The sequence below is a fragment of the Lolium perenne genome, chromosome 6 (genome assembly GCF_019359855.2).
Source record: "Lolium perenne isolate Kyuss_39 chromosome 6, Kyuss_2.0, whole genome shotgun sequence".
Lineage (NCBI taxonomy): Eukaryota > Viridiplantae > Streptophyta > Magnoliopsida > Poales > Poaceae > Lolium > Lolium perenne.
In genome coordinates, this window is record NC_067249.2 from 269,926,378 (window position 1) to 269,941,158 (window position 14,781).

General features: G+C 45.0%; 1 pseudogene across 1 annotated transcript in view; it reads right to left on the bottom strand.

Annotated features, from left to right (window-relative positions):
• Window positions 1-5,311: 5,311 nt before the first annotated feature.
• Window positions 5,312-14,781, bottom strand: part of LOC127326707 (pathogenesis-related protein 1-like) — a 49,572-nt pseudogene continuing 40,102 nt past the window's right edge. Inside the window, exon 3 of the transcript XR_011746946.1 lies at window positions 5,312-5,501. The product of XR_011746946.1 is annotated as a pathogenesis-related protein 1-like (transcript). The remainder of the gene's footprint in view (window positions 5,502-14,781) is intronic.

Below are 14,781 nucleotides of genomic sequence, written 5' to 3' on the forward strand. Positions count from 1 at the left end.
TAGGTGATGAAAAATCATGAATATGCTAGTTTTGCACATGGTTCCACCTTTCGCAGGCATAATACAAATGAATATATTGTCATAGTAAGAAATACTTTACCGGAATTTCTTATACTATGTCACATGTGTGGTTTACCTGATAGTCAGGATGTTTACCTCCAAGTAGACATTTTAGTCTGTTGCAGTTACAGCATGGACAGTTCACATGCTGAAAGGGAAGCAGTTGAGACCATAACAGATGCATCATTTTTTTCGTTTTCTATTTTTCATATGTCCTTCATGAAAGAACCATCTTCACCTGTTCATATAAAGATTTCATTTGTTCAGATAAATGATTACAGTGACTATACAAAGACAAAAATAGTAATGTACAGATTGGCTGCTACCTTGGCTTGTTTCTTTCAGCCCTACAATGCACTGGCACTGTAACAGCCTTCAGCATTATTGTTGATTTGGATCTGATTTCCATTGATTGCATGTACCACTCAAAGATGCTTTTATATGTGCGATTATAAAAGTATAAGGGAATTATCACGATCAGATCATTCCATCAACAAAAATTGTAAATAAGAGACAAAAATCCAACCAGATCATTCCATCAACACAAAACGTAACCTGGAAAACACCCTCGTTTTAAATCAAATAGATTCTGGAACAAGCAATAAGTGTATACATCAGTGTACTACGAGAGTTAAACCGTAGTTAATGAGCAGCCATGTCAAGGCGGTACAGTAAGGTTGCACAAAACATTGGAAAAATGATAAGCGGATCAAGCCAATGGAAAAGGAGAAAACTGAAAGGGGAAAAGAGAAATCACACTCTGGATTACCGGACCCCTCCATCGCGCCTCCAGTGCCCAAACGCATGGCCATGCATCATTGACAGATCATCGGACAAATCCAGCACGGGGAAGATCTCGTGGTATGCGAATGGCAAAATCCAAGCCAAATTCGAGGCAATGGCAGGTGGAACAGAGAGGCGAAGCAGAGAGGAGGTAGATCGCCGATTCCAGTGAATGGTCTAACTAGGGTTAGGTTGGTAATATGCTTCGGGAAGTGGATACACAATTTGGTGGTAGGAACGGAGAAACAAATCAGAGAGGAGGTAGGATCTCAGAGCATCATCGACAGCGCTAGCCGCTAGTAGGAGATTGGATCGGCGCCGGGGATAGGAGACGAGCAGGCGGCAGGATAAGAGAGATGAAGAGATGAGAAGTTTAAGGTGAAAGAGATAAAATCTGGCCGGGAATAAAGGGCCAATAACACGCCAACTGCCCAAAAATAAATTATGGCCCGCGCATCTCCACACTTAGCGCGAAACACAAGTTTAAGTTTCTAATGCGCGCGCAGTTTACCAAATGCAATTCGTGTGCTATCTATGTATCAGAGAACGGATGCAGTCTACAACGTATATATCCGTATCTACCCTATAAAGTTACAACGCATATGGACATCGTTGCAAAGTACGTGTTGGTATAGGATGGGTTCTCTTGTAGTGAGTCTTATAATGCTTGCAATATGTTCTTATGTAAGTTTTGCTGTACCGGTTCATACTTGTGTTTGCTTCAAACAACCTTGCTAGCCAAAGCCTTGTACTGAGAGGGAATGCTTCTCGTGCATCCAAAACCTTGAGCCAAAACCTATGCCATGTGTGTCCACCATAACTACCTACTATGTGGTATTTCTCTGCCATTCCAAGTAAATACTTCATGTGCTACCTTTAAACAATTCAAAAGTTATTATCTCTTATTTGTGTCAATGTTTTATAGCTCATGAGGAAGTATGTGGTGTTTTATCTTTCAATCTTGTTGGGCAGAACTTTCACCAATGGACTAGTGGCTTCATCCGCTTATCCAATAATTTTGCAAAAAGAGCTGGCAACGGGGTTCCCAGCCCCAATTAATTAACTTTCATTAATAATTCTCTTCACATGTTTTGCTCTGATTCATCAGTAAGCAACTTAAATTTGCAAATAGACACTCCTTCATGGTATGTGAAATGTTGGAAGGCACTCGAGGATTCGGTTAGCCATGGCTTGTGTAAGCAAAAGGTTGGGAGGAGTGTCATCCATCAATAAAACTAAAGTACATGTGTAAACAAAAGAGAAGAGGGATGATCTACCTTGCTGGTAGAGATAACGTCCTTCATGGGAGCCGCTCTTTGAAAGTCTGTTTGACGAGGGGGTTAGAGTGCCCACTACCATTCGTTGACAACAACAAACACCTCTCAAAAGTTTACTTTTATGCTCTCTATATGATTTCAAAACTTGAAAAGCTCTAGCACATGATTTAATCCCTGCTTCCCTCTGCGATGGGCCTTTCTTTTACTTTATGTTGAGTCAGTTTACCTACTCCTTTCTATCTTAGAAGCAAACACTTGTGTCAACTGTGTGCATTGATTCTTACATGCTTGCTTATTGCACCTATTATATTACTTTGTGTTGACAATTATCCATGAGATATGCATGTTGAAAGTTGAAAGCAATTGCTGAAACTTAAATCTTCCTTTGTGTTGCTTCAGAACCTCTTATTAAGAATTTATTGCTTTATGAGTTGACTCTTATGCAAGACTTTTTGATGCTTGTCTTGAAAGTACTATTCATGAAAAGTTTTTGCTATATGCTTAGTCATTATCTATTTGTCAGCAAACTATAGATCATTGCCTTGAGTCACTTCATTCATCTCATATGCTTTACAATAGTATGATCAAGATGATGTTAGTAGCATGTCACTTCAGAAATTATTCTTTTTATCGTTTACCTACTCGAGGGCGAGTAGGAACTAAGCTTGGGGATGCTTGATACGTCTCCAACGTATCTATAATTTCTGATGTTCCATGCTAGTTTTATGACAATACCTACATGTTTTGCTCACACTTTATAATGATTTTATGCATTTTCCGGGACTAACCTATTAACAAGATGCCACAGTGCCAGTTCCTGTTTTCTGTTGTTTTTGGTTCCAGAAAGGCTGTTCGGGCAATATTCTCGGAATTCGGCGAAACAAAAGCCAAACCTCCTATTTTACCGAGACGGACCCAGAACACCGAAGGAGAGACAGAGAAGGGCCAAGGGGGCCCCACACCACCTGGCGGCACGGCCAAGGAGGGGGGCGCGCCCAGGTATGGGGTGGGCCCCCCAGGCACCCGCTCGCGCCGCCCTTTCGCCTATATATTCCCTCGCGACGCGAAAACCCTATACCAATCGACGAAACTCCAGAAAGACTCCAGGGGCGCCGCCGCCATCGCGAAACTCCGATTCGGGGGACAGAATCTCTGTTCCGGCACGCCGCCGGGACGGGGAAGTGCCCCCGGAAGCCATCTCCATCGACGCCACCGCCTCCATCATGCTCCGTGAGTAGTTCCCCCATGGACTACGGGTTCTAGCAGTAGCTAGTTGGTACTCTCTATCCCATGTACTTCAATACAATGATCTCATGAGCTGCCTTACATGATTGAGATCCATCTGATGTAATCGGTGTTGTGTTTGTTGGGATCCGATGAATTGTTACATTATGATCAGTCTATCTATATAAGTTTGTGAAGTTATTGTTGCTGCAATCTTGTTGTGTTTAATGCTTGTCACTAGTGCACGAGTGGCATGATCTTAGATTTAAGCTCTATAATTATTGCTTAGATTGTATCTACAAGTTGTTTGCACATGTCTATGTCCGGAACCCGAGGCCCCGCAGTGACAAAGAATCGGGATAACTGGAGGGGATGGCTTAGATATGAGGATCACATGTTTTCACCAAGTGTTAATGCTTTGCTCCGGTGCTCTATTAAAAGGAGTACCTTAATTACCAGTAGTTTCCCTAGAGGCCTGGCTGCCACCGGCTGGTAGGACAAAAGATGTTATGCAAGTTTCTCATTGCGAGCACGTATGACTATATATGGAAAACATGCCCTACATAATTAATAATCTTGATGTTCTGTCTTAATGCTATTTCAATCATATCAATTGCCCAACTGTAATTTGTTCACCCAACACTTGTCACTTGTTATTGGAGAGTTACCACTAGTGTAGATAGCTGGCAACCCCGGTCCATCTTTCATCATCATATACTCGTTCCTACATGTCATTGGAAGTAGTATCAACTATTTTCTGGTGCCATTGCCTCTGTGTTACTGTTACTGCTGCTGTGTTACTGTTACTATTGCCCTCATATTACTGCTGCTTTCACATCACCCCTGTTACTTGTGCTTTTCCAGGTGCAGCTGAATTGACAACTCAGTTGTTAAGGCTTATAAGTATTCTTTGTCTCCCCTTGTGTCGAATCAATAAATTTGGGTTTTACTTCCCTCGAAGACTGTTGCGATCCCCTATACTTGTGGGTTATCAGAGGGCTGCGTTGCCAACGAAATTGAGCATGGCAAATTTGACTTTCATCAAATCTGAGATGCCGTAGATTTCGAAGTACATTTCACAGTTGTCCTTCCAAATGGAGGGATCGGTTCCGTCGAAACGGGGAAAATCCATCTTAGGCGTGAATCGCGAGTGGTGGGTGGGTGGTCTCTCATAGTACTCCTCCTCCCCATGCCCTCGGAGATAGGGTTGAGCAACGATCGTACCATTTTCCGGGGGTAATCGATGAGGTCCGTGGACCTCAGGGATGTTCCCCCATGTAGAGTTGTCGAAGCCGTGCCCATCGGGCCGTCGCGCTGCCGCGCCCACCGCCAGTGGCGTCGGAGGCAGTCGCGACTCGATGATGCCCAACCGCGTGGCGGCGTCCTCTGCGTGGAGCTTGAGCGTGGTCATCGTAGACGCGAGATCCGCCACCGCTGCATCCATGTTCTTCGTCCAGGCGGCGAGCCCAGCGAGCTGCTCCGTGAGCGCATCCAGCTTGGTGTTGGTAGCCTCCGTAGCGGCCATGACGCTCTCCGCCATCTTCCTCTCCGCCACCGTGGGTCGCTTCGGTGCCAGGGTGAAGCCCGATTCTCCGGTCAACCGTCGCAAAATGGAGATGCAGATCGAGACCCGCCTCCCCACTGCTTCGGAATTACGCACGGAAGAAAAAATCTGGTGGTGGATTTGTGGCTCTGATACCAGATGCAAGGTTCCTAGCGATTCAACCTCACGAATTCATCTCCAATTACATGATTCATACGAGATCTGCCCCGAATTGGGGTTACACAGAGAGAAAAGGGAACGAGACTTAGTCTAATCTGTTCAGTTCTCCCGTCCTGGGGTCGTCCTCCTTTTACCGAGAGCTTGACTTCGGGCTCACGTCTTGGGTGTCTTGGGCTGGGCCTTGTCGGGAAGCATCTGGTGGCCCATCTTGTTGGTGGTACCGGCCTGTGCCATGACAAACAACTTCAAACAAACACGCTCAGGTTCACACCCAGCTTTCTTTTATTTAACATCTTAAGTTCACACCCAGCTTTATTTTATTGAACTTGTTTAGTCCACACTCAGCTTGCTCTAGCATACCACTAAGGTTGGAGCAGTTTTATTTGATCACGGAGATGCAGCATTATTTTGGATGATCCCTCTTTAGTCACTTAGTTGCACTAGTAGAAAAAGGGCCTACAGTCCCGGTCCATTTGGACCTTCAGTCCCGGTTTTTCAACAGGGACCAACCAGTCAGGACTAAAGCCTCAACCCTTTACTCCCGGTTCAAATGTGCACCGGGACCAAAGGCCCCGCCACGTGGTGCGGCCAGGGGGCTCGTGGTGGAGGACCTTTGGTCCCGGTTCGTGATACGAACCGGGACTGGAGGGTCTCTGCCGCGGCAGAAAAAATGGCCATTTCTCTGCCGCGGTAGAGGTTGAGGGTGGAGCAGCGTTTCTCTGCCGCGGCAGAGTTTCAGGTTTTTATATTATTCATTCAATTCTACAATGCATACATCATTCAAGAAACCACAAACGTCATCATGTATATATAGACATCATCATGAAATACAGTACAAGTAATGCATGTTTACATTATATAAAGCCGGGACCAAAGGTATCATATCTATTCATATCCCTAACATATAAGTACGAACTCCCGATGGTATTCTCCATTTCGAGCTATGACTTCGCTAAGAAAGAATCCCGCAAGTTCCTCTTGAATTGCTCGTATGCGATCCTCCGTTAGGAGAGAGTCCCGTAGGCGTTCCATCTAAATTAAAAAAAGGAAATCAATATATATGAATGGAACTCAATAGAATTGATGGTAGTAAAATAAGATTGTGAAATATTGTTCACGTACACAAATGGCTTGTATAGCCTCCTCCGGTTCCCTGTGACAGGTCATCTCGCGAATGAACTCGCAGACGTAGAATCCACATAAGTTATTCTCGGGTTCCTGCTTCAAACACTTTACGAAAAAAATAGTTTGATCAAACTAATAATCAAGCATGGTATTGAAACAAAATATCAAAGAGATTCACGGACATAGCTATATATATAGTACTACTTACAGGGTGATCTTTAAATGTAAGCTCCATTTTCCATTTTCCCAGAACAGTATTGATGAACCGTTTCCAAGCCCTGCCCGGCAAAGAAAAAATGAGTTAAATGAGTTATTTGATTAGTTGATGATATCATCGAATGAGAACATATGAAGATGCATCGATACGATATTGATTGAAATTACCTCTGCAGCAGGGCAGCCATGTTCGCCCATTCCTCATGTTCTTTACGTTTCGAGTCCATGACAAGTACTACTCCTTTGTTAAGCTTAGTGATTAGGAGAATATAGTGAAAGCTGCACACGCATAACTCGCCGGATTATTTAGACTTCACATCGAGTAAGCGAAAATCGAATGTATGTAAGACAGTTATAACACTCACTTGAAGTTATAAGGAAAGAATATTTCCTCTTTGTTTGCTTGCTTCAGTAAAAACATTAGAATGTTGTCCTCTGTGTCCTTGGTGTACCGTCAAACCGTAACTTCATGAACGGTGTTTGGGTCAATGAACCCAATGTCATGGAGCTTGCCTTTTTTGCATTCGAACATCTTCATTCTGCATAATATATAGCGTACAAAAAGAATATAGTGAGGATAATTGTTAGTGCAAATGAATGAGCTAAGCTACAGACTTAATGACATAAATAAATCACTTACAGGCAGTAGAAACCAATGATAGATTTGTCGAGGGCGTCTTGATTGAATAACTGAAATAGTTCTTCAAACTCAAGGTTTATCTCCTCCTTCCCCCGGAAGTAGTGCTCATGTCTAACTGCCACCGTGAGGTAGCGATCACAGTTTCGACAGGCTTACAGGTACCATTCATGCAACCTACGCATCCGAGTCCCTAGACGCGCGAGCTCGCCAGGTTTGACGAGATCATGTCCGTATTGATACTTGTTTACGACTTCAGCCATTGGATAGTAATCTTCGTACTGAACATCTCCTCCAAGATCTCTAGCCGCCCGTTCGATCAGCGATGCCGTCTCTAGATCATCATAGGAGTGCACGACGAAGGGGGTAGCGACTGATTTTCCTGTTGTCCAAGCTGGGAAGTTTTTGTCGCTTTTCTCGCTCTAGAGGACTGTCCGAGAGAGGTCATAATCACATGCCAACTCAGCTTTCTTTTGTCTTGTCTAGACAAAGTGCTTCATTGTATTCGGTGCTATAAATAGCTTTGGCGGAGGCTTCTTCGGCGCAAGAAACACCTTCAACTCGGCGGCTGCGACTGCGTTGGTTTGCTCATCAGTCTTCTCATATGGTAACAAATCTGGAGTCTTGGACCTCTTCGGAGCTGATGATCTCTTCAGAGCTTTAAGAGGTGCCGCGGTACTTGGCTTCCTCTTTTGCTTAGGTGGTTGCATACTTGGCGGAGTCTCCTGACGAGGAGGAGGCGGCAGAGTATTCTCACGCGGAGGAGACCGCTCACGCGGAGGAGATGGCAGAGGCGGAGGAGACCGCTCACGCGGAGGAGAATCATCACACAGAGGAGAATCATCATCACGCAGAGGAGAATCATCATCGCGCAGAGGAGAATCATCTCGCGGAGGAGACTGCACAGGCGGCGGAGGCGGCGGAGGAGGCGGAGAATGAGTTGGATGTCGCATGCTTGGCTTCGAACCTGGAAACACAATGTTCTCCTTCCACCATTGAACGGTGGTTCTAAGGGCTTCTCCCAGTTCTTTGATTTCCCCATCTTCACCTGCAGGTTGCTCAAGGATCAACAGCTCATATCCTGCCATCACTTCATCCACCATCACAACAGCATAGTCATCTTGGACCGGACGGCAATGGTAAGTTCTTGAAGGTAAGAGATTGCCGACCGCCGCTTTCATGGATAGGTTGGCAAATTTTACATGCAGCTCACAAGGACGGCTCTCTGTGAGATCATCCACGGGGGGGGGGGGGGGGGGTAGCGAGGAGGCTCCATCACCTTTTCACCATCAATATCCTGCTGAGTGGAAGCCACACTGCTTTTCCGGTATTGAGATTGCAGCGGGACGATAGCATCGAGCAATGCAGTATCTACATGCTGCCCCTGAGCCATCTGGGAGGTAAGTACTTGGGTTACTTGGGCAACGGTGGCTTGAAGGGCACTCATAGAATTCTCTAAGGACGCTATGCGGTCTGTTTCCTTTGCCTTTCTCCTCGCATGGCTTTATCAGGAAATCTCTTCCTTTCCGGAGGAAAGCCATACTTCCACAGAATGGAGCCTTTTGTGCCTCGTGTTCGTCCGCCGTGTTCTTTGTTCCCATGGGCGCGTGTCAGCTCGTCGTTCTCTCTTTCGGGGTGGAACCTCCCCTCCTGCACGTCCCTATGTGCTTGTTCAAGGGCTTGAATGGGTTGCTTAAGATGTTATTTATTATAGATACACTTCCCTGTTTCTGGGTGCAACCTTCCCCCAATCCCGTAGAACCACTCCTTCGACCGTTCGGTCCAACCGAATATCCCTATTCGGATCCCTTTGTTGACCAGTTCCGCCTCAGCTGCCTGCCACTTAGGCCGGTTAGCCTTGTAGCCACATGGACCCGTAATTTGGTGATATTTCTTGAACGCAACATTTGCCTTATTTGTTGCCGACCTTTTCTTAAATTCTTTTGACTCCGTGGTGTACTTCACGAATTCACCCCAGTGATCTTTTACCTTGTCATACCCTGCATTGAAGTCTGGAGTCTTCTTTTTCTTGATAAGGCTGCGCAATCTTTTCTTGTGGTGCTTGAATAGTTCGGCCATCTTTTTCAAAGCAAAGTCATTGACTACCTCCTCCATCTTTGCCTTTTTATCAGCATCCTCCTCTGGAGGTAGGTTGAAATGTGCCATGAGCTTAGTCAAAAGGCTGCGTTTGGCTACATCATCGATATAATGACCAGCTGGTTCATCAGACTCTCCCTTCGGCTTGTGCCATTCTCGACCGGTGATCAGGATGCAGTCCCTAACAAGCACTCCGCATTGACTTATAAATAATTTTGCATGCTTCTCGGGAGCAATCGGTTTACCACTCTGATCGATTTCGGTGATGTAGCGCCTAACACCATCGGCCAACTTTTTGGCCGGGCCTCGCTTCGACTTTACAGAAGAATTGCTCGATCCGGAGGGCTAAAAAAGAAATAATTCATCGTCAATACAAATTAGTTAATGCATCTAGTCAGCAGCGGCTTAATTTATATACCTCGGTGATAACCATGGTTCCATCACCGGAGCCATTATGATCTTCTTCCTCACCGGAGCCATCTTCTCTTCGGTCGATATTATCCGCTCCCTCACCGGAATCATTCAAAAAAGTTGCGGTGACATCGTCACCGCCATCATCCAGAATACCGCCGCCGCCATCATCCAGAGTACCGCTGGCTATGAGCTTAGCCACGAATTCTTCTTGGTCTTCGTCTCTGTATACCTCCATGCTTTCTGCAACGACTTCCAAGTTATAGGAACCATCGTATGATCACATATACATAGATATTAATTAAGGATAATGCAAAAAACTAAAATTGGAGTTACATATATAATTATTAATTAAGGATCGATAATGTAGTGCTGAAAGCAGATAGTGCAGTTACATGCATACTGTCAACACCCGGATTTTTAAGTCCAGATGCCTATTATGCCGTACATCGCACTCCCAGGAATAATGTTTTTGCGAGACATAATAGTAAGTAGCATAGAGTCATCATTTATTACAACACATATTGTCTTACAACCATAGATCACATGATCTAATATTACACGAATATATTGTTCAACATCACAAATAGTAGCGGAAGCGAAGTAGTAGTGGACGATATATTCCACAGGCAACGCTTGACGTTAGAAGACGATCCTAGTTATCGTAGACGTCCTGTTGTCCGTCATCCTGATACAGGTGCTCTCCTTCATAGTCTGGCATTGGAATAGCCAGGGCAAAGCCATGAGTACTTTTAAAGTACTCGCAAACTAACTCTAAGATAAATACTCATTAAGTGTAAGGGGGTGCTAAGCTCTAGGTTTATTTGCATAAAGCCAAGTTTTAGTTTCATAAATCTTTGGTAAAGCCTAAATCATGTGCTAGACTAACTCAAGTGGGAACATTAGTGTCATTCCCACAACTCATTATGGATCACCATAATGTCACCTTTCAAACCACCATTCATTCCTAGAACCAAAACATTTTAAAGATAACGGAGATAGTATGGCCTTTCCAAGCGTCTGTAACCGTGGACACGGCTATTCGAATAGGTTTAACACTCTGCAGAGGTTGTACTCTTGTGCCACAACTTTTGATTACATCCGTCGAGGGTAACCTCGAATCATCGTAACACAGTACGCGGATCATCAATCGAAACCTTTCACTTATATATGCTAGTATGAGCACCTCTCCCCATGAGCTTGGCCTCCCGGTGGAAACCGCAGTCAACCCGGGAACTGCACAGGGCTTGGGCCGTATATTCACCTCATTTCAGCATCAATCCACCAGTAACGGAGGCAGCCGCAGCGTAACCCCTATGATGTTTGTTCAGAGGGAACCCATACTAAAATACACAAGTTTCTAGTCAAGCCCTACCCATAATCAGGTATTGTGGGGGTACTTGTATCATTGGAAAGGTATCGCATTCAAACTCAATCATCTATTTTGTCAAAAATCACCATCTTCTCTTGGTCATATTCACCTTCAATATCTTTCACTTCAAACCATTCACAAATGTTCCCATCTAGAGTAGTCAATTTTAAGTGCTTAGCACTAGCCACTATGTGAAAGGGGTGCTATCTAGCTTTATTTGCTTAGGCTAACTTTGATACTCTTGTTCTAATCTAGACAAGGGAAACATAAATAAAAAGGGTACTTTGGAATAAATAAGCAAAAGCAATTGTAAGTAAAAAACATGGGATAGGTAATACATAAAAGTAAAGTGTGAGGGTGCCTTTGCTCTTGTAGAGCTAAGCACTTGTTTTTAGCAAGGGTTAGCTTGCCTTGAGCTGGGTAGTTATCGAAGTTCTCTTCTTCTTCCTGAGAGTAGCCCCCCTCTTCTTGGTATTCCTCGTTACTAGCGTCTATATACGAATACGAGGTATACATACTAAACCAAGCTCACATGCTAAACTAGAGGCACTCAAAAATAGTTCACACATTAGTCCTATCATCAATCAAACATGGCATGGTGGATTATAGGATTGGTCTTTATTAGAAAGAAAATAATTTCCTCTCATTATTCCTATTTCTTAGATTTGATATGTAGGTCTTTAAAGGATTCCATTTCTTTGTATTACTTAATATTAAGACTTAATCTCTCCATATAATAATAGGGTATGAAATATAGGTTGACCCCAAAGTCAACATTTCATATCTATTACATGTGAGTTCAATTTAATAGAAGTGTTACACTTCACATAGTTTTAAAAACTTGGCATTTAAATGAATTAAAATCTCTAAGTATAATTCTCAAGGGTTCATTAGCCTAAGTCATTCCCCCTGGTTATTAGTACTTAGGATCAAAATTTAAATGAGAGGTAATTCTCATATTGGTGTTGAGTTTGAATTCCACTTAAAAATGCTCTAGAAATGACTACATAGCCATTTTATTTGATCTAGTCCATGATCATACAAACAACAGGGCTATGTTATTGCATAATCAATTAGAGGACATCATTTGTGATTTATTAGAGTTGGAATTACTTCAAAATCTATTCTGGTTGATTTTTAAATAAAGTTTGCATGTGTAAAAGTCCCTGTCTTGTCTTTTTTGTCAAATTAAATCTATAACGAAAATGGAGATGGGGCCAGTGGCATTGGATGGGTAATTTTATGGGCTTTCCAACGGTATAAAACTTGCTAGATTTGGTTTGGTAGAATTTAAACTATTCAATTTTTACTAAACATTCAGCAGAGCAATTTGAATTAAAGAATAAACCAGATTTGAATTTTTGGGCTGGGCGGGAAAAGTAAATGGGCCGAAACGAAATTCGGCAGCACTTCGCAGCCCAACACGCGGCTGGCGCGCTCGGGCCGCGCTGACAGGGTGGGGGCCACCTGTCGGCGCCTATTTAAACGCCGAACCGGTATGTTCTATCTCGACCGTAGGATTAGAGGGAGGATCGACGGTGTGGGAACGTCGTCGTCCCCGGCGGGATTCCGACGAGGGCACGGCGGCAGCAGGGGGTCGGGGAGCCTACCAGGCCGATGCAGGACTCAGGCAGTATGCGCGGTGAAGGTGTAGTCGATGGGGAAGAGGTTGGGAGCAGCGGCGGCGCTTGGGGTGGCGCCAATCGTCGACGGTGAGCTGCGTCCCCCGGCGGCTCCGATCTTGAAATTGCTCCTCCTCCGGCGGCAATCGAACGAACTAAGGTGGTGAGGATGATCAGGGGTGAGAGGGGAGTCGAGTGGTGTGAGAGGAGCTTGCTGGGAGGGCCTCTATTTATAGCGGCGAGGGTGCCGTGGGGTGCTGCAAGGGCGCGGCCATGGCGTGGCGTTTCCGGCGAGCGAAAGGGCAAGCAAAGGACGGGAGCGTGTAGGCCTTGTCCTGGAGATGCTCAAGGAGTAGCTGGCGCGGCAAAAGGGGGATGGGATCGCTCGGGCGCGTGCAATGTCCATCACTGGGCGCGCGGCATCATTTCGTCTCGGCGCCGGCGACGGTGCAGGGCAGGCACGGCGTTCGTCTAGCTCGTAGAGGGTGCGCAGGCGGTGCTCGATGCGATGCTAGGGATGCAGGCGAGGACGGTGGCGTGCAAGTGGACGACGTCCTTGCGCGTCCGTGGCGTGATCACCACGCCGGCTGGCACGTCCTGGCGCGTTTTGGACACGGGCGTTCTGGGCAGGGCCGTGCAATAGCGATCGATCCAGTGGTACGGGCGGGATCCTTATGTATCATAGATGTTCAAGGACATGGAGGAACGACAAGGGAGTGGCCAGGGAGATGGGTGCCAAAGGTGGCCGGCATGGCATTGTGTAGCATGTTTTAGGGTTTCTCCTCCACTTTAATCAGCCATGCAAGTACTGGGCTAGAGGCAGGGGGTGTAGGGGAGGCTGATGATCACTTTGCCAAAGTGGTTTAGGGTCAAAACTGCTGGATAATAGCATGTATCACTTAGTCTAGAGGCTGCACACTGCTCGACAAAATGCCCGCAAGAAACTTTCTTTCGAATTTTGCAAAACTTTTTGGTGATTCTCATTTATATAATTGATGTGATGTATGGGTGGTGGTGGCACTCAATTTGGAATTGATTTGCAACTTTTCAAATTTGGGGTGATCTTCTTCTCTCTCTCGGGTTCCTTCTTTGCCCTCTTATTCTGGTCAACCTAGTCAACTTTAGGGAGGGTGGTCAACACCAAAGTTACTCACCTTGACATGGTCTTGGATGACCTGGCTTTAGTTGACCTTGCTTAGTTCAAGATTTGAGAAATACAGAGGGGTAAAGAGGGGAAGAAAATATTTTTGTGAGAGGTGACCATTATCACATGTGTGAAGAAAATTTGATTTCCTTTGGTTTGTTTCTTGATCCAAGGCTGCAAAAGGGTTAGTTTATCACATTGAAGTATTTTAGAAGCAATGGGGCAAGCTAACTTGGCCTTGGTTGAGGATTGGTTATTTTACATAGAGGGTATGTGAGTGAGAGAGGGGTTTTTCCCAATTTCTTTATTTCTCCCCAATTTAGGGTTTAGTGAACTTGGTTAGGGTTCACATAGTAAGGTTTACACATACTAACACTCATCATGGCAATTGCACAAAAGAAATCACTCAAATGCATTTATCTATATGTGGCCCTATATGCATAGAAAAAGTTTTTGTTAATTGCAAAATATGAGTTTGGGGAAATTTCTCTTTCTTGATTATTATTGTTGAAACTTGAGATGTTACAAACCCTTCCCCCTTACAAAAGATCTCGTCCCGAGATCTGAGAAGACTAGGTACTAAAGAGATCTGGGTACTCAGTCCTCATAAAGTCTTCTCTCTCCCAAGTGGCTTCTTCTTCGGTGTGGTTACTCCACTGGATCTTCAGAAACTTGATACTTCGAGTACGGGTGGTTCTGAAAGCTTCTTCCAAGATGCGAATAGGTACTTCGCGGTATGTCAGATCTGCGTTGATATCCACAGCTCGATGGTCGATGTTCTTGAAAACCTCGGTCTTCTCAGGTACTTCTAAACACTTCCGGAGTAGCGAGATGTGAAACACATTGTGCACCGCTGACATTTCTTCCGGTAACTCCAGCTGATAGGATACTTCTCCTCGGCGACTCAGGACCTTGAAAGGTCCGACATATCGGGGTGCGAGCTTTCCTCGAAGTTGAAATCTCTGCATTCCCTTAAGAGGGGACACTTTGAGATATACGAAATCTCCGATCTCGAAGGTCATCTCTCGGCGTCTCTTGTCGGCGTAGCTCTTCTGTCTTGATTGGGCTGTCTTGAGGTACTCGCGGATCT